Genomic DNA, 26,311 nt, shown 5'->3' with positions numbered 1-26,311 from the left:
TTGCCTTCCCCAGATCCACCCCTCACCCCAAAGCCCACGCTCTGATTCAGGGGTCCCCAGCCTCTGGGCAGCAGACTGGTGCTGCTGTCAGATCAATGCTGGTATTAGGTTAGAAATCAAGTGCACAATAAATAAAGTGTGCTTGAAACCATCTGCCCCACCCCCAGTCCATGGAAAAATTGTCTTCCATGAAACCAGTTCCTGGTGCCATAAATGTTGGGGACTGCTGCTTTAACGGCTCTGTTGCCTACACGCTCCCAGCACCCTCACCACTGCCATCGTGTGCTTTGGCTTGGAGGAATCACGCATCTGGGTTTCTGGGGACAGTTCCAGCTTATACCCATCATGGCAGCAGCATAATAGTGAACACTGCCCCCTTTCAAAGGCATCCATATTTGGAGCCTGTATCTGTGGTCATGCTAGCATTCCTCTGTGCTCACTCCAGCCTCCTGTCATTCTCTACCTGGTAAACTTCTCCTGGTTGGTAGAAGCCCACGTCCAACATCACTGCTCCTGTGAAACGTACCCAACCTCAGTCAAGTTCTCATTAGTCTGTCGTCTGGGTCCCCAGGGCAGTTTGTACATTTCCAGCGCACAATACTTGTCAGTATGTCATGTCAGCTCAAATAAGCTCTACTCAGGGGTACCCCCCTGATGTCCTGACTGGTCCTGGCCATTGCTTTCATGGCTCCATGGGCTCCCCTCCCTTCATGGTCTGTACCCTGTGCTGTAATGAGATATTTAGCTGGGTATTATTGTGATGGTAATTCAGTACTTGCTCCAACCCAGTGGTGGCAGGGACCAGGTCTGTGTCCTGCACACAATTTGAGTGAAGAAACATCACAAGTGATTCCGTTCTTGTCCTGTCTGTAAAGCTGTCATCTTTTGCTGATCTTGGCTGTGTCTTCATCCTCTCTCTCCCCTTTAGCACCTGCTACTGTGTCTAGAACATCTAAGGGCTCAATGTCTGCTCATTGAAATCATGTTTAATTTAAGAACATAACTCAGTGGCTGAACAATACTAGGAGTCATAAAAGGATATTGTATGTTCTTCTTTCCCTGAAGGACTACCATGTGATGCTGGGGGCTTCCTGAACAGTAAACACAACTGGAACAATCATAGGTCTCAGATTATCTGTTCTGCTGGGGTGGACAAGTGAAGTAGTGACAGTAGCCTGCTGTCCAGCAATAGCTGCAGTGAGGGGAAGGTGCAGGAAGTGGCCCATTTTGATCCCTGATCCAGATGATTTCAGGCAACAGGCATTGTAGACACACAAGACTAGTGACTCCCCGTGTGTATTTTAGTCCTTGAGAGTTTATAAAATGTTTTCACTTAAATGAGCTACATTGAATATCCCACCTGCATAAATGAGCCAGAACAGCGAAAGGAGCTGTGGAAGCTGCGTTTATTTCGAAGGATCAAATAGCATGTCTTTAAAGTCTCACCATTTAAAGAGAGCTAGGCTGTTCACAAGAGAGCTTGAGTTTATAGTCGAAAACTGGTTTGTGGTCCCAGCTCTGCCATCTACCTGCACAGTTACCTTGAGCTACCTATAGCCTCTCTGAGCCTTGGTTTCTTCATTTGTAAAAGAGGAATAATCACCTAATTTATTTGTCTTTGTGTGCTGTTGTGTGGACCAGAGAAGAAGGTTTGAGAGGGCCTGGGGAAATTGGAAGCACTGGGTATATTAGGTGCCATCCAAGGTGGCCTTCCCAATGATCCCAGAAAGAAAAGAGAAAGAAAGAAGTATGGTACTGGCATTAGGCCAGACATGCAGATCAATGGACTAGAATTAAGTGTCCAGAAAGAAACACATACTCAAGAAATCAAGTGTCACTGATTTTCAACAAGGGTGCCAAGACCATTCGGTGGGAAAGAATACTCTTTTCAACAAATGGTGGTGAAGCCACTGGATATACACAAGAAAAAGTATGAAGTTGGACCCCTACCTCACATCAAACACAAGTTAATTCAGAGTGCCTCATAGAGCTACATGTGAGAACTAAAACTCTTCTGAGAAACCATAATGTTAAATCCTCATAACTTTGGATGTGACAATGATTTCTTAAATATGGAACCAAAAGCATAAGTGACAAAAGAAAAAATAGACAGATTAGACTTCAAAATGAAAAACATTTGTGTTTCAACAGAAGCCTTGCAGAAAGTGAAAATACAATTCACAGAATGGGAGAAAAATTTTGCAAATCATGTATCTGATAATGGACCTGTACCCATAATATATAAAGAACTCTTGCAACTCAACAATAAAAAAGTAAATAACTCCATTTTTTTATTTTATTTTTTAATTTTTTGATATAAATTTATTTATTTTAATTGGAGGCTAATTATTTTACAATATTGTATTGGTTTTGCCATACATCAACATGAATCCGCCACAGGTGTACACGTGTTCCCCATCCTGAACCCCCCTCCCACCTCCCTCCCCGTACCATCCCTCTGGGTCATCCCAGTGCACCAGCCCCAAGCATCCTGTATCATGCATCGAACCTGGACTGGCGATTCATTTCACATATGATATTACACATGTTTCAGTGCCATTCTCCCAAATCATCCCACCCTCGCCCTCTCCCACAGAGTCCAAAAGACTGTTCTAATACATCTGTGTCTCTTTTGCTGTCTCGCATACAGGGTTATCGTTACCATCTTTCTAAATTCCATATATATGCGTTAGTATACTGTATTGGTGTTTTTCTTTCTGGCTTACTTCACTCTGTATAATAGGCTCATCCACCTCATTAGAACTGATTCAAATGTATTCTTTTTAATGGCTGAGTAATACTCCATTGTGTATGTGTACCACAGCTTTCTTATCCATTCGTCTGCTGATGGACATCTAGGTTGCTTCCATGTCCTGACTATTATAAACAGTGCTGCGATGAACATTGGGGTACACATGTCTCTTTCAATTCTGGTTTCCTCGGTGTGTGTGCCTAGCAGTGGGATTGCTGGGTCGTATGGCAGTTCTATTTCCAGTTTTTTAAGGAATCTCCACACTGTTCTCCATAGTGGCTGTACTAGTTTGCATTCCCACCAACAGTGTAAGAGGGTTCCCTTTTCTCCACACCCTCTCCAGCATTTATTACTTGTAGACTTTTGGATCGCAGCCATTCTGACTGGTGTGAAATGGTACCTCATAGTGGTTTTGATTTGCATTTCTCTGATAATGAGTGATGTTGAGCATCTTTTCATGTGTTTGTTAGCCATCTGGATGTCTTCTTTGGAGAAATGTCTGTTTAGTTCTTTGGCTCATTTTTTGATTGAGTCATTTATTTTTCTGGAATTGAGCTGCAGGAGTTGCTTGTATATTTTTGAGATTAATTCTTTGTCAGTTGCTTCATTTGCTATTATTTCATTAAAAAAAATGGGCAGTAGATCTAAACAGACATTGCTCCATAAATGATGTGCAAATGGCCAGTGAGCTAATGAAAATATGGTAAATATAATTAGTCACCAGGAAGTGCAAATCAAAACCACCATGAGGTACCATTTCACACCCACTAGGAGGTCTAGAACAAAAAAAGATGGACAATGACAAGTGTTGGTGGGGATATGGAGACACAGGAATGCTGACGCATTGCTGGTAGGGATGGAAAATGGTCCAGCCACTTAGGGAGACTGTAAGTCCCTCTAAATGCTTAACATGAGAGTTATCATATGACCTAGCAATTCCAATCCTAAGTGTGTATATCCAAGATAAATGAAAATGTAGGTTCACACAAAAATTGTGCACAAGTATTCACATCAGTGCTATTCATAAGAATTAAAAAACGGAAACAACCCAAACGTCCATGATGGATGAATGAATAAGCAAAATATGGTAGGTATATATATATATACAATGGAATATATTTAGCCATGAAAAGAAGTCATGTACATACCTGAAACTAATATAATATTCTAAATCAACTGTTTCAATTAAAAAAAGTACTGATTTATATTGCAACATGGTTGAATATTATAGTAGGTCAAAGAGGCCAGACACAAAGGGTAACACATTGTATGATTTCATTTCTATGAAATGTCCAAAACAGGCAAATCTATATAGAGAGAAAATTGATTGGTGGTTTCCCTGGGACGGTTCAGTTCAGTTCAGTCGCTCAGTTGTGTCTGACTCTTTGTGGCCCCATGAATCGCAGCACGCCAGGCCTCCCTGTCCATCACCAACTCCCAGAGTTTACCCAAACTCATGTCCAGCGAGTCGGTGATGCCACCCAGCCATCTCACCCTCTGTCGTCCCCTTCTCCTCCTGCCCCCAATGTGTCCCTCCCAGCATCCCTCCCGGTCTTTTCCAATGTGTCAACTCTTTGCATGAGGTGGCCAAAGTACTGGAATTTCAGCTTCAGCATCAGTCCTTCCAATGAACACCCAGGACTGATCTCCTTTAGAATGGACCAGTTGGATCCCCTTGCAGTCCAAGGGACTTTCAAGAGTCTTCTCCAACACCACAATTCAAAAGCATCAATTCTTCGGTGCTCAGCTTTCTTCACAGTCCAACTCTCACATCCATACATGACCACTGCAAAAACCATAGCCTTGACTAGACGGACCTTTGTTGGCAAAGTAATGTCTCTGCTTTTGAATACGCTGTCTAGGTCGGTCATAACTTTCCTTTCAAGGAGTAAGCATCTTTTAATTTCATGGCTGCAGTCACCATCTGCAGTGATTTTGGAGCCCCCAAAAATAAAGTCTGACACTGTTTCCACTGTTTCCCCATCTATCTGCCATGAAGTGATGGGACCAGATGCCATGATCTTCGTTTTCTGAATGTTGAGCTTTAAGCCAACTTTTTCACTCTCCTCTTTCACTTTCATCAAGAGGCTTTTTAGTTCCTCTTCACTTTCTGCCATAAGGGTGGTGTCATCTGCATATCTGAGGTTATGGATATTTCTCCTGGTAATCTTGATTTCAGCTTGTGCTTATTCCAGCCCAGCGTTTCTCATGATGTACTCTGCATATAAGTTAAATAAGCAGGGTGACAATATACAGCCTTGACGTACTCCTTTTCCTATTTGGAACCAGTCTGTCGTTCCATGATGGGGAGGGAGAAATGGGGAGTGAATTCTCATGGATATGGGGATTCTTTTGGGGATGATGAAATATTCTGTACTTAGTGGTGATGACTGGGCAGCTTTGTGAGTACCCTAAAAACCATTTGATTGTACCTTTTACGTGGGGCTTCCCTGATAGCTCAGTTGGTAAAGAATCTGCCTGCAGTGCAGGAGACCCTGGTTCAATTCCTGGGTCAAGAAAATCCCCTGGAGAAGGGATAGCCTACACACTCCTTCTTGGGCTTTCCTTTGTGGCTCAGCTAGTAAAGAATCCCCCTGCAATGTGGGAGATCTGGGTTCGATCCCTGGGTTGGGAAGATCCCCTGGAGAAGGGAAAGGCTACCCACTCCAGTATTCTGGTCTGGAGAATTCCACGGACTATCCATGGGGTCACAAAGAGTCGAGCACAACTGAACGACTTTCACTTCACTTTATGTGGGTGAATTTTATCATGTATAAATTATATCTCGGCTTATATCTTAAGCTGCTACTAGACAGAGAGCCTGCTCCGTGTTCTGTGTTGGGGGCAGGAGTGAGGGTTGGGAGGGGGCACTTAGCCCAAGCAGGTTCCCATGCATAGCCCTGAGGCCGGGGCTTTCCTGGTGCTCCCTTAGCAGTCTGAAAAGTTGCCAGCCCTCTCATTCCCTAGCATGTCGGCCTAGTTCACAGCCCCATGGTGTGAGGAAGGGCAGGTGGGTGGTCTGCAGCTGTCACTAGAAACACCCCGTGTTTTACTCCCCCGAGGCCCCATGGGGACAGCTGTAGGACTGAGACGGCAGGGGCTCCATTCTGCTCACAAAGAGCTAGCCCCAGAGGCCTCGGCTTGAAGACTCAGGGCTATCAGTCTCCTTTGGGGGGATGCACATTCCCCGCCCTCCCCCACCCCCGCCCCCCCGTTGGCTGATAATATCTTGGAAGTGATCCCTGGAAGCTCTAATTGGAAATGGAGCGCCTCCCTCAGACTCTCAGATGCACTTTCCCAAAGAACTCCCTCAGTTCCCCACCCGTAATGGGTGTAATCCTTAGGAAGCCACTCTAGGGCCATTCCATTGTATCCTGCCCACCCCAGCCTTCTCCCTGGTGTTTTTCCTCCAGAGTGGAGAAGAAGGGTCCAAAAGACACTCTGGGAAAGGATCTCCCTCTACAACTCCCACGAGTTTTTGGCAGTGACACAAAGAAGAGGTGGTAGTATTTATTTTGGAAAGGACCTGTGTGCTTGCTTTCCTCATCCTTCCAGTCGCCTGGGACCGGGGCTCTTGGTTAATTCTGGCTCCCTGTGGGAGGCTTTGTTTCTGAAGCAGGACATGGGACCTCCGGTCCTGGGTGGAAGCTGACCTTGGAAGTGTACAATCCCATCTGAGATGGACCACAGAGGACCTTGTCAACAAGTCTAGGTTTCTGGTCCCTTTAGCTCAAGCTACTGTGGAGGTTTAATTAATCTTTAAATAAATTGTGTCATAATACTCATAAGCATCAAATTTACCATCTCAACCATTTTTAAGTGTACAGTTCAGTAATGTTAAGTACATGCACATTGTTGTGCAACCAATCTCCAGAACACTTCATCTTGAAAAACTGAAACTGTACTCATTAAGCAATAACTCTTCATCCCCTTCCCCCCAGCTCCTGGTAACCACCATTTCAACTTTGTCTCTGTGAATCAGATTACTCTACATAGGTACCTCACATAACTGGAATCATGCAATACTTGTCCTTTTGTGTCTGACTTATTTTCCTTAGTATAATGTTCTCAAGGTTCATCCATGCTGTAACAGATGTCAGAATTTCCCTCCTTTTTAAGACTGAATAATACTCCATAGTGCATACAGACCATATTTTGCTTGTCCATTCATTCATGGATGGGCACTTGAGTTGCTTCTACCTCTGGCTATTGCGGCTTCCCTCTTCCCTATTGCGGGCTCAGTTGGTAAAGAGTCCTCCTGCAATGCGGGAGATCTGGGCTCGATCCCTGGGTTGGTAAGATCTCCTGGAGAAGGGAAAGGATACCCACTCCAGTATTCTGGCCTGGAGAATTCCATGGACTGTATAGTCCATGGGATCTCAAAGAGCTGGACATGACTTTCACTTTCACTTTTCACTGGCTATTGTGAAAAATGTTACTATGGGCATTGGTATACAAAAATATCTTTGTAATTCTGCTTTCAATTCTTTTGGGTATCTACCCTGAGAGGTGGAAATGCTGCATCATATAACAATTCTGTGTTTAACTTTTTGAGGAGTCACCATATACTTTTACACTTTTCCATAGTAGCTGTACCACTTTACATTCCTACTGACAATGCCCAAGGGTTCCATTTTTCCACATCCTCACCAACACTGGTCATTTTCTGGAGTTTTGTTTTGTTTTGTTTTGTTTTGATAGTAGCCTAATGGGTGTGATGTGAGATCTCATTTTGGTTTAGATTTGCATTTCCCTGATGATTAGCGACATTGAGCATCTTTTCCTTTGCTTATTGGCCTTTTGTATGTCTCCTTGGGAGAAATGTCAATTCAAGTTCTTTGCCCACTTTTTAATTGGGTTGACTTTTTTCTTGTTGAGTTGTAGGTGTCCTTTGTGCATTCAGCATATTACTCCTTCACCAGATATGCTATTTGTGAATACTTCCTCCCTTACCATAGGTTACCGGTTCACTCTGTTGATTGTGTCCTTTGATGCACAGAATTTTTAAATTTTGATGTAGTCTAATTTACGTGTTTTTACTTTTGTTTCCTGTGAGCTTGTTGTCACATCTAAGAAATCATTACTAAATCCAATGTCAAGATTTCCCTCTGTTGTCTTCTAAGAGTTTTATAGTTTTAACTCTAACATTTAGGCCTTTAATCCATTTTGAGTTAATTTTTTTGTGTGGTGTAAGATAAGGGTCCAACTTCATTGTTTTACATGTGGATATCCAGTTTTCCCTGCACCGTTTATTGAAAAGATTGACCTTTCCCCATTGGTTGATCTTTGTACCCTTGTTAATAATCATTTGACCTTATATGTGAGGATTTGTTTCTGGGTTTTCTATTCTATCTCTTGGACTATATGTCTCTCTTTATGCCAATACCACACTGTTTTGATTACTGTTTTAAAATCAGGAAGTGTGAGTTGTCCAACTTTATTCTACTTTTTCAAGATTGTTTTGGCTATTTGGGGGTTCCTTCAACTTCCATATGAATTTTAGGACTGATTTTTCTATTTCTTCAAAAAGAATGCCATTGGGATTTCAATAGAGATTGCATTAAACTGTATATTGCTTTGGGTACTATTGATATCTTAATAATATTCAATCTTCAAATCCATGAACACAGATGTCTTTGCATTTATTTGTATCTTTAATTTTTTCAGCAATGTTCTGTGGTTTTCACTGTATAAGTCTCTCATCTCCTTGGTTAAATTTATTCATAAATTTTAAAAATTCTTTTTGATTAATTAATCTTCACTAACAAAATTTTATTCAGGTTCAGTGGCTAATTGCTGAGATTCATGTTCTTCGTCTGTCATTTCTCCCTCTCATATATTCTCGCTGAATTTTGATCTTGGATCTCTAAATTTCTCACTGTTTGGAAAGTAGCATGCTATTTTCCTCAACATAAATTAGCCCAGCCCCTTTAAATAAAAAGATAAAGCTCTTTATAAACATCTGTTTTGAATAAAACACACTTTAATGTATCATGAAATAGTTCCTCATGGGGCTTACTTCCTCAAAAAATTTTTAGTGTATGAAACTGAGATTTATAAATAAAATTCATAATTGGGGGCAGAGGGAGGGTATCTTGTGAGTTGACCTTTCTTCTGAATGGCTTTGTTTGGCTGTGTGATCTCACTGGGGCCTGGGGCAATTTTCTCACCAGGCTGCTTGTGGACTAACCTCAAAGCCATTCCTGAACACCCTCTATTTGCCTAGTGATGATGAGGGAGACAAACAGGGCTGGCCCATGGAAACATTGTGATGTCATAATCCCTGCATGTCTGGTCCCTGTGTCCAAAAAGCCCTGGGGAAAAAAAAAGTCTGAGTTTCTCTCTGTGTGTAAGTGTTTTCCTATTCCATTCCTTGGCTCAGACTCCACCCAGCACCTGGGAAAATAGACACTTCGGACCAGCGGGGCTTCTCTAAGGAGGCCCCAGCTCAGCACTGAGTTAGGCGGGAAACTGGAAGGGAGACAGCATCACTAGCACCCTGGTCTACAGATGAACACAGGGTCCGGGTGGACCCCACGGTGCCCTGGAGTCCTTCCGTGTGTATCCCAGCTCACTGGTAAATTCTCACTGCTAAGAAAGAAAGCACTGACAATTTCCTGTCCCTGAGCCCACGAACATCATGTCTATTTCTCCAGGCTCAGCTCTCCGGCCTCCTCCATCCAGGTAAGCACTCCCCATCCCACCCCTGCAGAGCTGGGCCATCATCCTCTCCTGGTGATGGCTGTTCCCTAGCCCCACCCAAGCTTTTGCCTTACAGCTCACCCTTGGTATGTGTAGGGCAAGCTTCACCACCCTTTCCCCTTCAAGGCCCTGGGCCTTTTGAAAACAACCAGCCAACCAACCAAACAAAAACAGATGAACAGTTGTGGACAGCCTCAGGAACCTTAACTGAGGCTACTTCCTCCCTCTCCTTAAACTTCAACTTTACTGAAGTACAATTTCTCTACAATGAAATTCACCTAGTTCATGTTTAGAGTTTAATGAGTTTCGGGCATTTGTATACGATCATGTAATCACCATCTCGGTCAAAGCATAAAACATGTCCACCGCCCCCCCCCCCCCACCCACCAAGACTCCCTTCTTTGCCCTTTCACAGTCAATCCCTTTCCCATATCTCTGGCCCTACAAATCTACTTTCTGTTAGTATAGCTTTGCCTTTCCCTAAATGTAATATACATGGAATCATACAATGCTGGCAGTGATGGCCCACGACCATCATGCCAAAGATGCTAGGCAGCATCTTTTAGACCTGCGAAGAAGGTCCATATAACATTGTGTGTATTATTTATTCTACTTAGCATAACATTTTTGAGATTCATTTCTATTGATGTTTCAGTGGTTCTTCCTTTTTATTGCTGAGTAGTATTGCATTGTGTGGACCTATCTTTGTTTAGTCATGCATCAGTTGATGGGAATCTGAGATGTTTACCTCTGGACTATTATTTTTAAAGGCTACTATGAATATTTGAATACAAGTCTTTTTTAGGAACATAAGATTCCATGTGTCTTGGATAAATACAGGAGTGATATTGCTTGGTTGTGCGTACATTTAACTTTATAAATCACTGCCAAACCTTTCCAAAGTGCCTGGACCATTCTCCTGAGGCTACTTTTTAAATAAAGGTTAGGTGTGGGGAGGAGGAGACAGAAGGACCTTGTGGTTCTTTTAGAAGCAGAAGTTAGTCCTAGGCACTCATGTGTTTATACTGCTCAATAAGCTTATGAAGTAGACACTAATATCCCCATTTCACAGATGAGGAAATCCAGGTTTAGAGAGATGTACTTGCCCAAAGTCACACACTCAACAAATGGAAGAGCTAGAATGAGCCCAGGGGCCTTCATGCCGATGCCCAGGGGCCTGCCTCCTCCCTCTCCTGCCTCTTGCCAGCGGCCACCTGGCAGCTTGGGCATGCTGCTGCCTCAACACTGTACAGCACCTTCCCCTCTGTCTTTGATGAACTAGAACACAGCAATCCTGGGAAATGGCCTTCAACTCCCTTTTTCAGAGGAAGCAGCTAACAATCAGAGAGGTGAGGTGACATTGCCAAGGCTAACAGCTTGTCTATAAAATTTCTGGGACTGGGATCCAAATTTCCAGACTCCAGGCACTCTCTGCCAGAGCCCAGGGCCCTGCAGCTACACTGAAAAGTATTCATTTCTAACCACTTCCATCTTGAGCTTTCTTTTTTATAAGGATGTCTTTCCCTTTCCTCCACCTTCCACCACTTCAGGCCCAATATAGGGAGCCTGGCAGAATAAGGTGGTCACAGTCCCCAGCGTGCATCAGGCCGAGGCAGGGTGGGGACTGGAGGGGGTCAGAGCACCAGCACCAGGGACCTTGGGATGACTGTGCTGAGGGAGAGAGGTAGGAAACAGGCCATTTCCTCTCTCAGGACTGCTTCTCCCCAGGAGGCTGGAGGTGGGGAGGGGCACACCTAGTCAGGCCAAGGGTGTGGGCCCCTCCTGGTCCTGCCTGCTTTACTTCTCCCAACTTGGGAGAACAGGATGGAGCCCCAGGGCATAGGCAGCTCTGTGTCTTAGCAAAAGCAGGCAGCCTTTGGTAAGGAGGGATGTGGGATGTTTTGCTCCACCTAGAAAGGTTCCGATGGAACAGCCTCTGTCAAGTCTACGGCTGCCCCTCCCTCTCCACAGGGCCCTGGATTAGGGGTGTGTGCCCCTGTGAAACAGAAGGAAGCCTGAAGAACCCCCAACACCCACACACACGCACACACACACACACGTGTACGCGCGCACATGTTTGAATTGACCAAAAAAAATCATTCGGGTTTCCCATACCAGCGTACAGAAAAACTCGAACAAACTTTTTGGCCATCCCAATACTTTGGCCTGTGAGTTGCCACCCCAACCTGAGGCAGGGAAGGTCTTGGTCAAGAATACTGCCAGCTCACCAAGGGCACGGTGGGAACTCCTCTGCAGGGCTCCAACTTGGCAATTTTCAAAGTGCTTTCACGTCTCTCCCCTCGTGATCCTGCACCAAGGCCATGAGGCGGGAAGGCAGGAAGGAGTCCTCACTTCCATTTCACAGGCCAGAGACTGTCCTTCTCTATTGGGCTGCCTCCTTCTCCAGCTGAGGCTAGGTCAGGGCTGGGCCCAGGTTGGAGGTGGTGGCAAAATCTTCAGTCACCACCTCCTTAGGACAAGGAGTGTCTTTGCTCTGTACCCTGACCCCTCCTTCCCACCTCCCCCTCCCCAGTGAGCAAAGGGCTTCAGTCTCATCCTAGGATGTAGTGCTTACAATAGGCAAGGCCTCCCACCCAGCTGCTGCCCTCACTCCACCCAACCACAGGGTCCTTCTCCCTCTGCTCCAAGACTCACAGATTTGGGAATCTGGTTACTTGGTGGCCTGCCAGGGAGCTTGTGTGGCATGCAATGCATGCAGTCAAGAAGCTTTTACTGAGCTTCCTTTGATATCTGGTACAAAAATGAACATGCTTCAAAGAAGTTCACAGTCGGGGGAGGGGAGTTGATGGGGCAGACTGGTAGTCAAATAGTAACATCAGTGCTATGAGAAGGGCCCTGGGAGGAGCTTCTAGTTGTGCCTGTCCTGGAGCAAGTGCTATTCTGCTGCCTTTCTAGGAGTATGGCCAATCCAGGAGAAAGGAAGGACAAGTGGAAGGGGCTGGAGGGAGGAAAGAACAGCGGTGCATTCAGAGAAGAGAAAGAAGTTGGCTGTGATTAGACCAGAAGTTGGAGTGGAGAGGGAAGAGACACACTGGGAGAAGTGGCTTATGAGTAGGTGGGGTTAGGGTTTTAAGGGCCTTGTTATTCAGATGAGAAGTCTTGACTCTTCAATAGGGTTAATATGTGTGTGTGTGTATATATTGATATAATGATATATGCTTATTTACACACACACACACAATGGTATCATGTTTTTGATGCTGGAGTAGTAAGAAAGAGGCAAAAAGTTGGTGTTAAAGTAATCCTATTTACCGTCACTTACCTGAGCTGCTTAGTATACTTATAATTTAACCCAAGGACTATTGCAGTAATAATAATACTCTTTTACTATTTTTTGTTACACACTGAATTCTCTTCCTGAAGTTTTCTTTTTTTCTTTTCCTTTCTTTTTACTGAATTAATGATCGCCTGTCCTGAACCTCAAAAAAGTAGAGGGAACTTTGTCCTGAAATGTTTCATTTCACTTTGTCTCTAGAGAGTTCTTGGAAAGGTGCTGGCGTGGCATGAAGGACACCACAGTCAGTGAAATATTTTTCCTTTATAGGATCTCAGCTTCACACAGCCAACCCTGAGTCCCCAAAAAGCTCAGTTTAGCGACGCCCGCAGAAGTTTTATCTAGAGAAGTTTTCTCTCTGAATTTCCCCTTTACTGGGGAAAAACAGCGAGACGCAGAGAAAAATTCTGGGACTACACTACCCAACAGCCTCCGCTCGGAGTCTAGCCCAACTTCTTCTAACAGGGTGGCCCCTAGCATCTTGGTCCCGCCCATTCCCGGTACTGTATTTAGAACTACAACTCCCAGCTGCTTCCACTCGCCGGGCCCCTCAAAGAGGGTTTCCCAGCAGCCTCCTGGGCGAACAGGGGCGGGTCCTCGGGCTTAGCCGGCTCCCTCTGCCGGCCCCGCCCCTGGCACGTGACGCACGCCCACCAACCGGCTCGCGGAGGAGGGCGGCGGGCGGTGGCCAAGGGCGGGGAGGCCGCAGGGGGCGGGGCCTGGAGGGGGCGGAGCAGGGCCCGGGAGCCGAGCAGCCTGGCAACGGCGGTGGCGCCTGGACCCCGAGGTGGGTGCGCGCTCGCGGCTGGCCTGGCTCGGAGCCGGGTACTGCGGGAAGCCGTGGTGGTGGGACAGGGAGGACGAAGTTGTGACTCCTGGGGCCGGCAGGTCCCACGGGGCCTTGAAGCACCCTCAGGAGTGGGTGGAGGGGGGCGGTTAGCCCGAGTGCCTTCGCTGTCCCGGCCAGCCAGGGCTGGGGCCGGGGAGCAGCAGGCAGGTGCCTCCGGCTTCTCTCGTTCTCCCTGCCCAAGGTCCCGGGCTGGCAGCGGGCGAAGGTCGGGACAGGAATCGGGCAGGCGGGCCGGGAGGGTGGGGGAGTGGGGGCGTCGCGGCCGCTGCCCGGACTTTGCTTCCCCGTCCCGGGGCGGCAAACGGGCTGGGCAGCCGCCCTGCCTCCCCCGCGACGCGCCGCGGCTGGTCCTCGCCCTGACCCTCCGGGCGGGGCGGATGCCTCCCTGCCTCATCCCCCGTGGGTCCGGCGGAGGGGCCGCCGGCCGGCACTGTCCGCGAAGCCTTGATCGGCGCTCCCGACTGGTGTTTCTGTGTCACACACGGGAGCTTTATCTGCTTTTGCAACAGTTGACGGGAGATTTGAGGAGCAAACGGTTAGTTCCCTGATACGCAGTCGGAAGTATATACAGGCACGATTGCAAGCGCCCTTTGCCGAGTGGCCTCCCTTAACTGTCTTGCTGCGCTCAGGAAGTGAAAACTAATTTTAGTTTTTGCCTAAGCAAATATGAAATCAGTTTGCTGCAAAAACTAAATCACGGGCTTTATAGAGGCATGCAAAGTATGAAGCGAAGTGGATTGAGACTGGTTTTTAAACAGACATAGTAGACCTGCACAAGAATGGAATCAGGGTATATTAGAATTGACTAGGACCTTTAAGTGTGTATACTTCACTTGTTTGCTCGATAGGGAGGCTAAAGCCCAGAGAGGTTAACTAACGTGGCAAAATTAATGGCAAAGTTTATATTACAAGTCAGGTTTCTGGGGGCATCATAGCATCTCTCTAGCCTGGGTGGCTTTTATCACAGCTCAGTTTTGTTCTTTGTGAAGTATCCACCCTAGAGTCTATGGAGACTGAGCCAGCGACTTTGCTGTAGTTCAAACCATTTTTTTGAATTGCCTTCAAAACCAGTTTACCAGACTCTTAAGGCTTCTTTTATAGACACATTTTCTTTTTCACCCAACATATATATTGGGCATGATCACTTGTTCACTAGATTTGACTCTGAATGACTTTTTGACTGTTTCACAAAACCCAGCGTAGCGTCAAGAGATTCCACAGCATGGAGTAAGTTCAAACCAGAGATCCTGCCAGTGTGTAACAGTTTCTCGAGGTACTTGAAAGTGGAGAGCATTCGAGGAGGCTTTTAGAGTCTAGTATGGTCAAGTCTGGGGCTTCCCAGGTGGCACTAGTGGTATAGAACCCGCTGCCAATACAGGAGACATGAGATGCAAGTTCAGTCCCTGTGTCAGGAAGATCCCCTGGAAGAGGGCATGGCGACCCACTCCAATATTCTTGCCTGGAGAACTCCATGGACAGAGGAGTCCATGAGGTCGCAGAGTTGGACACGACTGAGATGACTGACTTAGCTGACCATGCATTCATGGTCAAGTCTAGTATGACTTACTAGAGTCTAGTAAGTCCAGTAACCATTGGTCTCCTTACCTTAAAGTTAGAAGTTGTATTGATTATCAAGCTGTCATTGGTTTCATTCATTAAACTCAGAATGCCCATGCAGTGCCTGTAAAGTCCTGAGTGCTAGGAAGATAACAGACAGCGCCACTGACAAGGTCCCTGCCTTCCAGAGCTGCTGTGTGGGGAAGCAGACAATAAAAAAATAAACAATGATATATTTTCCAACAGAGATGAGCACTGTGAGGAAGAACAGAGCTCTGAAACTCTAAGATGACCATCTAGTAGGCCAGCATGCTTGTAAGGGGGTTGGGTATTACTTAGCATTGCTAGTGTTAGATGGTCAGCTGCTGCTCCATTAAAGCAAATCACCATATCCAAAAGTAAATCTGTCTGAATCCAGGAGATCCTTTGGGAGGTCATCATTTCTCCAGCGATTGCCTCTCGGATGGTAAGTTTGTCACAGCCTCATTTTTACTTGCATTCCCTCCGCCCCACCCCAGGCAAATAGTAAGTGGTTTCAAACACCCAGGGAAGTGAGCTTCTAATCCTTCATTGTCTCAGTAGCTGCCTCACTCCTGCTACGAAAGGCCCTGCTGACTGAGGTAAGGGTTGGGTGTTAACCCTATGCCAGTGTCTGCTGGTTGGGAGCTACCTGACACAGCTATCTCTTCCTGCATGCTGGTTTGTACTGGGAACCTACCTTGGGAAGAAGACCTCAATCCTTGTGTTGTGCTTAGTAAAGAAACTAGTTCATTTTGAAATTAGCTCTAGAGTCAAGAGGCACCCAACTTCCTCAGAAGAAGAGTGCCAATAAAATGGTAACTTAACAAAGTTCATCTGCTTAGTACCCTCTCAGTTCTTTCCTTTTCTGTATGTTCAGTGGCGTCAAAGTAAATGTTTTCATTTTTACAGGTTCCAAAAAATCATTAAAGTTACCAAAAAATATGCCAATATTCTTTGTTCCTAAATGAGAGGATTAACAAAATGTAGTTACTTTAAAAAACACTGAAAGAACATGGGGTTCTCGGTCTTATTGAGGACTGCAAAATAAGGAGAAAGCGGAGCCTCTTCAAGGCTTCTGTGACAATCTGAAGTGGTGGCCAAGGATTTCAAAAGGCCAGAGTTTCTCGTTATTTCTAAAGTTTTTTCAACTTTATAAAAGAATAAGAGGTTGTTTTCATTACTAGCTAGTAATTGCCCTTCCCTGTTTCTGACCTCTTTGAAGTTCTGCTTTCTTTATTTTCTAGTTTCTCGGTTCATTATTCCTTTTTGGCAGATAGGGGACAGCCCCTGTTGTTCGCCTTTAAGGTGTTGACTCAGGATTTGGGTCCTGGCTGTACTATTGGCTTTGTAACTTCAAGTGAGCTCCTTACCTCTGTGCCTCAGCTTCCTTATCTGTAAAATGAAGATAGTAACAGTAGTCCCTTCCTCCCAGGGTTGTTGGCAGGCCTGCAGGATAAGGTATATGAGATGCTTATAATAGCATCGTACACGTAGTAGGCACTCAAGAAATGTTAACTGTTACTGGCTTGAGCTACGTGGGACTCCTTTCTTTTAAAGAAGAAAAATATTAGCCATGTCTCATGAAATGTTTGGAAATCCAATGAGCATGATTTTTTAGACATTTTTCTGCATTTCATTGTTGACCCCAGCATTAAGTTTAAGGTGACATTGTCAGCAGCACACACAGTTCTTGCCCACCAAAGTTCTGTTTACTATTTGGACTCAGAAATTACTTGAGCCCATATTTTGTTTGTTGCTATAGACAAGAATAGAATAAGAGAGGTTTTCTTTCCATTCCTATGCTTTGAGAGCCAGAGAGGACCAGGAGACCAAGTTGGCATTAGTCAGGTGAGATCCAGTTGTCATCCTGTAGTCAGAGGAAAGTTTTTTATATTAAATGTTTACAGTGGATTTATGCACAGGACCACCAGGAGGGTGGCATCCTTTTTAAGAATGTGGCAGGCATCTCTTTAGAAAATTGGCATCATGTACTAGTGCTTTCTATTTCTACCCAAGGAGCAAGGAAGAGTAAAGGAGCCTTGTGTCTGTGGGAGATGGTAGAAAGCCCCTTCTTAGCCCTGTGACACTGGACAAGTCCTTTCTCCTCGCTGTTGTTGGCTCATCTTTGTAAGATAGAGCTAAGGCAGCCTGCACCACCAAGATCCCAGAGCTCTTCAGGGGAGCCAGTGTGCATCAGCATCCTTTGCTGACTGTAGGCCATTATTATTATGGCATCCATGTATTATGTAAGCCATCGCTATTTGGAGAACTGGTGTGAGAGGGCAGCATCCTTCTGGTTCTTGGCGCATCCTCGCTGGGGGTGTGATCTCTTTGCCCAAGCCCACTTCTGTCAGCACTGAAACATGCACGTGTTTTGTTGAGTCTCTCAGATGGACCTGAAGCCTGGTACACCGTGTGAGCTTCCATTTTGTTGATTCCTAAAATCATAGTGCTGTGTCACCAACAATCCCAGGGCAATAGTGAGGTCATCTCTGCACCAGGGAATATTGCCTGCCTCTTCTGTCTCAGAATGGAAGGCTTTCATTTTTCAAATCAACACCTTACCTCAGCTTCTCAATTCAGCTTGATGCCCTGCCGAGTTCCTCCACTCCTGGGGCACGGGTTGGAAGCAATCCAGGGACTCATTGCTCTCCAGGTCCACCGCACCTTCCCTTCCAACAGGATGGGGGCCAAATGCTCTTTGAATGTTTCTCAGTATCTTGAGATGACTCCATAAGCTGAGGTTGGAGACAGTTTTCTGGGCAAGAGAACCCTAACATGCCCCATGCACGGAGGAGATGTTTAGTGAATGTTCTTTGACTTGAACTGGACAAGGGTGCATAGCTTAGAATTGTTGGGGTGTGTTCATTTCAAAAAATTCTGTTGTTGGTCTAAAGATACTGGTACTAGATGAAAGGGAGCTCCTGCTTAGTCTTTCTTTCCATGGTCAATTAGCCAATGAATAAGAAAGCTCTGAGTCCTGTTGGGGGAGAGGTCCCATGGGTTGTTTGCCCACCCATTTCTTTGGGGACTGTTGTCACTGGCAGTTTGAGTTTAGGTTTGTTTTTTTGCTTTGCTCGTTGATGTGTTGGGGGGAGCGCTGGGGGCGGGTAGGGAGGAGTAAGGGAAGTTGAAGGGTAATAATTGAAAGTAAAAATAAAAGTAACTCATTCAGCTCTTGTTCCCTGCCTTCAGACCTTGGCTGCACAGGATGCCTTTCTTCAGCTTGTGGTAACTGTTACATGTTGCTATCTTGTCCTTGGGCGTTTTGTGAGAAGGAGGCCACTGTGTGCTTCCCAGAGCCTCTCCCGGTGCAATGGGCTAACCCTCGGGCTGTCCTGCTTTCACCTTCAGGGGGTGGGGTGGGTCATAAAGGGGATTCTTAGCATCAGGCGGTGGGGCTTGCAATGCCCTTGTATGACCCTCAAGTTCCTTGTGGCCCTGGGATGACTTAGGTGGGGACAGAGCTGTCAGGGTTCATTCCAGCAGGCCTGGAATCAGCCAGCTGTTTGACTGGAAGAGGAAATGTCCCTACTGTGCAGCAGTGCCCCTGGCCGAGATGGGTCAGTACCATCCATGCATCACCATGAGAAGAAAGAAGAAAGATTTGCACTTAGTTTCAGTGCACCCAGGAGGGTGCGGTCCTTGCCACTGTGGCAGGAAGGATAGAAGAGCCCCCAGTTGGAGTTCCATTTTGAGCTTCCCGGTCCTGAGTTGCCTCGCACGAGGCAGTGCTGCTGGGTCTGTCGGAGCAAGTGGGAGTCCCAGATGGAGGGCAGTCGGAGCTGGCCCTCACCTCTCTGTAGCCCTTGCTGTGAGGCCTAACAACTGATTTTTTCAAGTTGAGGCTGAGTGTGACCCTGCTGGCCATTTCCTTTCTTCGCTATTATCAACTCTGAAGTGACATGATCCTTTCTCCAGAGCCTCCCATCAGGCCTGCTCCACAAAACAGTTTTTCCTTGTTGATAAAATTGTTCTGATGCCCCTGCCCCTGGGAACTTAGGAGACATGCAAACTCTTAGGCCCCCGCAGACCTGCACCACCAGAATCTGCAGGTGAAGAAGACCCCCAGCTGATCTGTATGTAAATGACAGTTCGAGAAGTGTGGTCTGAGTGGCAGTTCACATCTCGGCTTGCTTCCTGATCCTTTGGGACTGACCAGGCTGTTCATTTGAAAAATAACTCAAGCCACATGTGTCATCCGTTTTCCTAGTAGCCACATCAAAAAAAGACAGATGAAGTCAATTTTATAATGTATGTTATTCAGCCCAATATGTCCAAAATATTATTTCAACATGTAATCAGTATGACAGTGAGATGCACTCCTCATCTTATTTGCATGAAGTTGTCGAAATCCAGCATGTATTTTACATCTGCAGCAGGCCTCAGTTTGGACTAGCCATGTTTCAAGCTCCGCTTGCCAGTGGCTCCAGCTTTGGACAGCGCAGCTTTGAGAGATACATTTTGGCCTTGATTTGCTGATGATGTCATCAAATTTGCTGTTGAGGCCGGAAGAGCAGTTGGAGCCTCCGCTGCCTGGGTAGTAAGTTGCATTGACGGTCACTGTACTCAGTGCGGAGCCCTCTGCCTGGTGTGCTCTTCTGATCTCATTTAGATCCTCACAACATCCCCACTTCTTTACCAAGACTTCCTCTCTCGGCCTCAGCTTGGTAAGCTATACTGAGAAGTTGTGGTTGGCAGAGGTGAGGAATGCAAGCTTCTTTCTTGGGGACATCTTCAAAGGACTCAAGGGACGCCTCTCCTCTGGCTCAGCGGAGCCCCCAGATGAATGCTCCCTTTTGCTGTGGGCCTGCCACCCCATGGTTTGTCCCCCTGGCTGCTCATTAGAATCACCTGGAGAGCCTTAAGGACCTGATGCCCTGGCCCCACCCAGACATTCAGATTTATTTGATGGGGATGGTGGCAAGGGGTGATAGAGATCAGACCTCCTCATTTTTAAAAAGTCTTCTGGGAGATTCTGGCGGGCCACTCAGCTCCAGAGCAGCTGTCCCCAGCTTCTCTAGCGCCGAAAACCAGCGGCCTTGGGGCTGAAGTGCAGATTCTGACTCTGGGGGACAGGGACGGGCTTCCTCTCACAGGCAGGTGACAAGGATGCTGGCAGCTGCGCTGGGACTCCGAGGAGCCTGTGCTCCAGAATCACTGGAGGCTGGTTCCCAAACTCCACGTTCCCTGGCAGCCAACCTGGAGATTCTGATTCAATAGGTTTGAGGTGGGGCCCAGGATCTGTAGTTGAGAAGGCACGATGTTTTCTGAATTTCACCACAAAGTGTTTTGTTGACTTTAGGGTTTGCGTAGGCACATTTCTAGTGCCCTTTTTTTTCGGGGGGGGGGGAGGGGTTGTTTGCTGCAAATGGATGTTGAGTTTTATCAACCCCCGTTTCTGCCTTTATGATTTGTCCCCAACCCTTTAAACAGGTTGATGTGATGGTCTATCTTAAGGGATTTTCTCATATAACTTGGTAGCATTAACCAGGTTTGCATGGCTGGCATAGATATTATTTCTTATTGCTGGGTTGGTTTGGTAATGTTTTCTTCAGGATTTTTACATCTGTGTTTGTGAGTGAGATTGTGCTTTAATTTTGCTTTACTGTCTTTGCCTAGTTTAGTACCTTTTTGCTAGCTTTATAAAGTGAATGAGAGCATTCCCTTTTCTGGTCTCTGGAAAACTGTATAAAATTGGAGTTGTTTGTTCCTTGAATATTTAGTAGAACTTGCCCCAGAGCCAGCCGTGCCTGGTGCTTTGGTGTGGAAATGTTTCAAACTACCACTTACTGGCTGCCATGTCTGTAGTTACGTCTGTCTTTTCATTCTTAAATCTTCATTTTGTTTACTTGTGTCTTCTGCTTTTTTTCTTGATGAGTCTTACCAAAGGTTTGTCGGTTGTGGTTATGCAGTATGAGGTTTGTCACTGTGTAGAAAAGAATGAGCATAATTATATTCTCAAGCTTCTTTCTGATTAACTTTAATGAAACTGCATAATCTGAAAGTCAAATTTATATCAAGGTATATTCTGAAAAGCTTTCCTTTAACTCATGTCTCCTGCCAGGCATGCTGTTTCTCCTAGCCACTGTAATCAATGTTATTAGTTTTTAGTTCATTCTTCTATGTTTCTTTTGCAAATTTGAGCTGGTGTGCATGCGTATACATATACACAGACACACTCACACTCATTGCATTTCCTCCCTTTTCTTATACCAAAAAAGCATACTACATACACTCTTCAGCCTCTTGCTTTCTTCACTTAAAATATACCCTGGAAATCTCTCTCCTCTACATTTTATCCTTTCTTCTTTCTTTGGATTTATTTTGCTGCTTGGATGTTTCAAAACATAGTCTTTTTACTATTATTTAGTTCTAATATATTCTGATTTCCATTGTGATTATTTCATTCACCTGTGAGTTGTTTAGAAGTTTGTGTTTTAATTTACACATATGTTTTCTAGGTAAATTTTTAGAAGTGATTTCTAAGGTAGCTGCATGATGGTCAGAGAATGTGGTCTGAATATTAGTAGTTCTTTTAAGCGTGTTGAGGGTGGGTTTATATGGATAGCACTGTGTGGCTGGCTTCTTTCATTTAGTGTAAAGCTTTTAATATTCATCCACGTTTTGTCATTCATTGTGTATCAGCAGTTTTGACTTTCTTTTGCCAAGTATATTCCATAGTATGGCTTTAACAATATGTCTGTTCACTAGTTCATGAACATGTGAGTTAATTCATGGTTTTTGTCAATTATGAATGTAAAGTTGCCATGAGCATTTGCTTACAAGTCTTTGTGTGGATTCATGTTTTCATTTGTCTTGTGCAAACACTTAAATGTGGCATTGCTGGGCCATATGCTTAGGGTACTTTCTTGTACTTTATAGGAAACTGTCACCCTGTTCTCCAAAGTGTCTGTGCCATTTTGCATTCCCATCCCAGTGGCAGAGTCAAGTATGAGAGTTCTGCTTGTCACATTTTCACTAACATTTGTTATCGTCTGTCCTGTTAAATTGCAGCCATTCCAGTGGGTGTGTAATAGTAGCTCATTGAGGTTTTATTTTGCATATTCCTATTGACTAATGATGGTGAGTATGTCTTCATGTGCTTTTTGACCATTCATATATCTTATTTGATGAAGTGTCTGCTCAGATCTTTTGCGTGTTTCTTATCGGATTGTCCATTAGTTCTTTATGTATTTTGGATACAAGGCCTTGATTAGGTAATTTGCAAGTATTTTCTCCTGGACTGTGGTTTACTGTTCCATTTTCTTAGCTGTGCCTTTGAAAGAGCAAAGATTTTTAATTTTGATGAAGTCCAGTTATTGGGTTTTTTCTTTTATGGTTTATGCTTTTTGTGTTCTCTAAAAAACTTTTGCCTAATGTAAGTTCACAAAGATTTCCCCCTGTGTCTCCCTCTAGACTTTTGCGGTTTTAGCTCTTTGTTTAGACCTGTTTTGGTAGGTTGACCCAAAGGTGGTCCCCCGATTGCTGCCCCGCCATGTTTGTACCCTGTGTAATTGCTTCCCTTGAGTATGCAGCCTTCTGAGACTTTTGAGCAGAGGATGAAGTTAAGACATGCCTGGACTTCTGACCCACCACCCATACAAACCGTGAGAAAATTAACGTGTTGTTTACAGCTACTAAGTTTGTATGCAACAGTATAAAACTAATATTTATGTGCTTCATTTCAAGTTAATTTTGTATGTTGTTTCAAGTAAGGGTCAAGATTCACGTATTTCCATATGAATGTCAAATTGTTCCAGTATCATTTGTGTAAAAGACTAGACCATTGACCATTCCTAGGACCTCCAAAAGATGGATCTAATTCTGGACTGTTCCGTTCATCTCTATGTCTAATATTAGGCCAGAACTACACAGTCTTAATTACTGAAGTATTGCAAGTCTGGAAATTGGGTAGTGGAAGTACTCCAAGTTTGTTCTTTTTTAATTTCCCACCCCTCAAGATTATTTTGGCCATTCTTGGTCCTTTGCTTTTTAATATAAATTTCAGAATCATCTTGTTGGTTCTATGACAGAGCCTATTGGGAATTGATAGAGATTGTGTTGAATCTATGGATCAATATTGATGACATAGTCTTCCCATCTGTGGGCATGATATGTTTGTCCATGTATTTAGGCCTTTAATTTCTCTCAGCAGTGCTTTATAGTTTTCAGTGTATGGATCTTGTGCACATTTTGTTAAATATATCCCTAAATATTTCATTTTTATTTATGCAGATGATATTTTTATACTTCAGTGTTCATTTGTTCATTGCTAATGATACAAATGGGGCTTCCTTGGTGGCCCAGATGAAAAAGAATCTGTCTGCAGTGAGGAGACCTGGGTTCAATCCCTGGATTGGGAAAATGCCCTGGAGAAGGGAATGGCTTCCCACTCCAGTATTCTTGCCTGGAGAATTCCATGGACAGAGGAGCCTGCTGGGCTACAGTCCATGGGGTTGCAAAGAGTTGGACATGACTGAGTGGCTAGCACTTTCACTTTTCAGTGATACAAATATAATTTTTAATGTTGATAATGTATATCATGCAGACTTATATCATGCATGCATGCTGCTGCTGCTGCTAAGTCGCTTCAGTCATGTCTGACTCTGTGCGACCCCATAGACGGCAGCCCACCAGGCTCCCCCGTCCCTGGGATTCTCCAGGCAAGAACACTGGAGTGGGTTGCCATTTCTTCCTCCAATGCATGAAAGTGAAAAGTGAAAGTGAAGTCGCTCAGTCATGTCAGACTCTCAGCGACCCCATGGACTGCAGCCCACCAGGCTCCTCCGTCCATGGGATTTTCCAGCATACTTTCTAGTAAATTTACTAGTTCTAGTAGTTTTTCTGTAGTGTTCTTAGGATTTTTTATATGAATGATCATGTTATCTGCAAACACAATTTCAATTCTTCCTTCTAGCGTTTTATATCTTTTATTTCTTTCTCTTGTCTTATTAAAGTTGCTAGGATCTCTAAAATATATTGAATGCAAGCAATAAGAGCAACTAACCCTGCCTTGTTCCCACACTTAGTGGGAAAACATTGCATCTTTCACCGTTAAGTAGAGTTCATTATAGATTTTCCATAGGTTACCTTATCTATTCCTAGTTTGCTGAGATTTTTTTAAAATCATTATTAGATGCTAAATTATGTTTGTAGAAGCTATGTCTCAGATGTAATCTTCAGGAAGATAGTATACCTCAAGAATAGCCCTGTTGACTACATAAAATCACATTCATACTTTTATCAACTATCAGTACCCAGCTTTTTCTCCTTGTGTTGATAGTAGAATTTCCAACTGGAGCTTGGGAATTCTTTTTTTTTTTCTGTACAGCAGCATATGCAATCATTCCTCAGTATTCACAGGGGTTTGGTTCCAGGACCCATTGTAAATGTCAGAATCCGTGGATACTCAAGTCGCATAATCAGCGCTCCATATCTGTAGGTTATGCATCCACAGGTATGGAGGGCCGACTGTATTGCTCCTTCAAAAGCCATGGCAATTCTGTGTCAGATTCATACGTGTCATTTTTAGTGTACTGGAATTTCTTTACCTTCTTTCTTTACCATTTTATTGACACTGCTTTTGGTTCCTCTTCATCTCCTTGACTTATTTCTGCCATTTTTCTTAGATTATTTCTTCTATATCTATCAAAGCTTTCTACCTGCTAATAGTGCCAAGTTCTTGAAGAGTGTGTGTGTGTGTGTGTGTGTGTGTGTGTGTGTGTGTGTGTAGAGCAGGGATGGATAGCCTCTTGTATTTGTGGCTGGAATAATAGGTAACTGCCCCTAGTAGGAAGATACCATTGTCCATGTTTTGAGTCACCACAGGTCTCTCTCTTTTTTTAAGTTATTTATTTTAATTGGAGGCTAATTACAGTATTGTAGTGGTTTTGCCATACATTGACATGAATCTGCCACGGGTGTACATGTGGTCCCCATCCTGAGCCCCCCTTCCACCTCCCTCCCCATCCCGTCCCTCTGGGTCATCCCAGTGCACCAGCCCCGAGCACCCTGTCTCACGCATCGAACCTGGACTGGCGATCTGTTTCACATATGATAATATACAACTGCAGGTCTCTCCTGAAATTCCAAGGCTTTTTAATGAAGCCAGTCTTTGTAGATTCCCTTTAGACACTCCTTTAACTACTATGGCAAAAGGCCTGTTGCCCAGGCTACTAGTCCTGCTGCTGATCTCTGTTTACTTTCAGGGTCAACCTGCCCTTGTATTGATAAATTAGGACTAATTAAGGAGTATGAAGCCCAGCATTTTTAACAATTGGGAGACCCTAGGCAACATTGGAAAACCCCACTTGCTGCTTTTTCTTCTAGCCCTTGAGAGAAGGGACAGGTAGCTACAAATCAAAATTATCCAACCCATTTTTGGAACTCTTCTTTGGAATTGCCTTCAGAGACCATGACAACTTTTACAAAATATCCTGTGAGTAAGGACTTGGCATTTGGCTTCAGGATAAAATCATTTTGTGCCTGCTCTATTAAAGAGAATGGGCACTCATGCTGTGGGAAGCATTGTTTTTTGTTTAAAAATTGAGATATAGTAAAAATTCATGAGATGATGTCTTATGTAGCTTTAAGCTCTAAAAGCAATTTCAAAAGAATTGGAAGAATATTTTTCATAGTGACTGTGTTGCTGGAATAAGTGCATACCATCCAAAGGGACAACTTTGTAGAATAACTCATCTAGCTACATGTGCTCTGATAGACATTTTGAACCCTCATTAAACTTTGTCCTTCTTTTTAAATATAGTTTGAAAAGACTCTTTCATGATACAGAGTACTACTGCAGATAAACAAGAGGGAATATACTGCCTCAGGGTCTCACAGACATGGATTTGTGTGTGTGTGTGGGGGGGGGAAGTTGCTGTTGGTTAATCATGCTTAAAATGAAGGCTAATGTTCTTTTTTGTGACCATCAAATTTTATTACATAGAAATGGAATTCCAAAAAAAATTTTTTTATTCAGCTGTGTAAGCAGGAGGCATAACATTTTCATTTTTTAATTTGATCATCAGTTAGAGAATTTAGAGCAACAGACATCTGTTAGTGGGTATAGTGGGGACGAGGACCAGGCTGCCTGGGTTTAATTTCCAACTGCAAACGTTTTTAGTGGACA

General features: G+C 44.5%; 1 protein-coding gene across 6 annotated transcripts in view; it reads left to right on the top strand.

The window, feature by feature from the left end:
- The first annotated feature begins 13,420 nt into the window (after nucleotides 1–13,420).
- Nucleotides 13,421–26,311, top strand: part of MTM1 (myotubularin 1) — a 91,550-nt gene continuing 78,659 nt past the window's right edge. For 2 of the 6 annotated variants that reach the window (XM_006059687.4, XM_006059686.4), the window contains exon 1: nucleotides 13,432–13,536. The gene's annotated coding sequence lies outside the window, so the exon portion shown is untranslated. Of the gene's footprint in view, nucleotides 13,537–20,136; nucleotides 20,408–26,311 lie in introns of those variants that run through there. The other 4 variants (XM_044937609.2, XM_044937608.2, XM_025277394.3 and 1 more) reach the window with 3 other exon arrangements.

Source organism: Bubalus bubalis, chromosome X (genome assembly GCF_019923935.1).
Source record: "Bubalus bubalis isolate 160015118507 breed Murrah chromosome X, NDDB_SH_1, whole genome shotgun sequence".
In the NCBI taxonomy this organism is placed as follows: Eukaryota; Metazoa; Chordata; class Mammalia; order Artiodactyla; family Bovidae; genus Bubalus; species Bubalus bubalis.
This window is presented reverse-complemented; position numbering and strand designations above follow the sequence as displayed.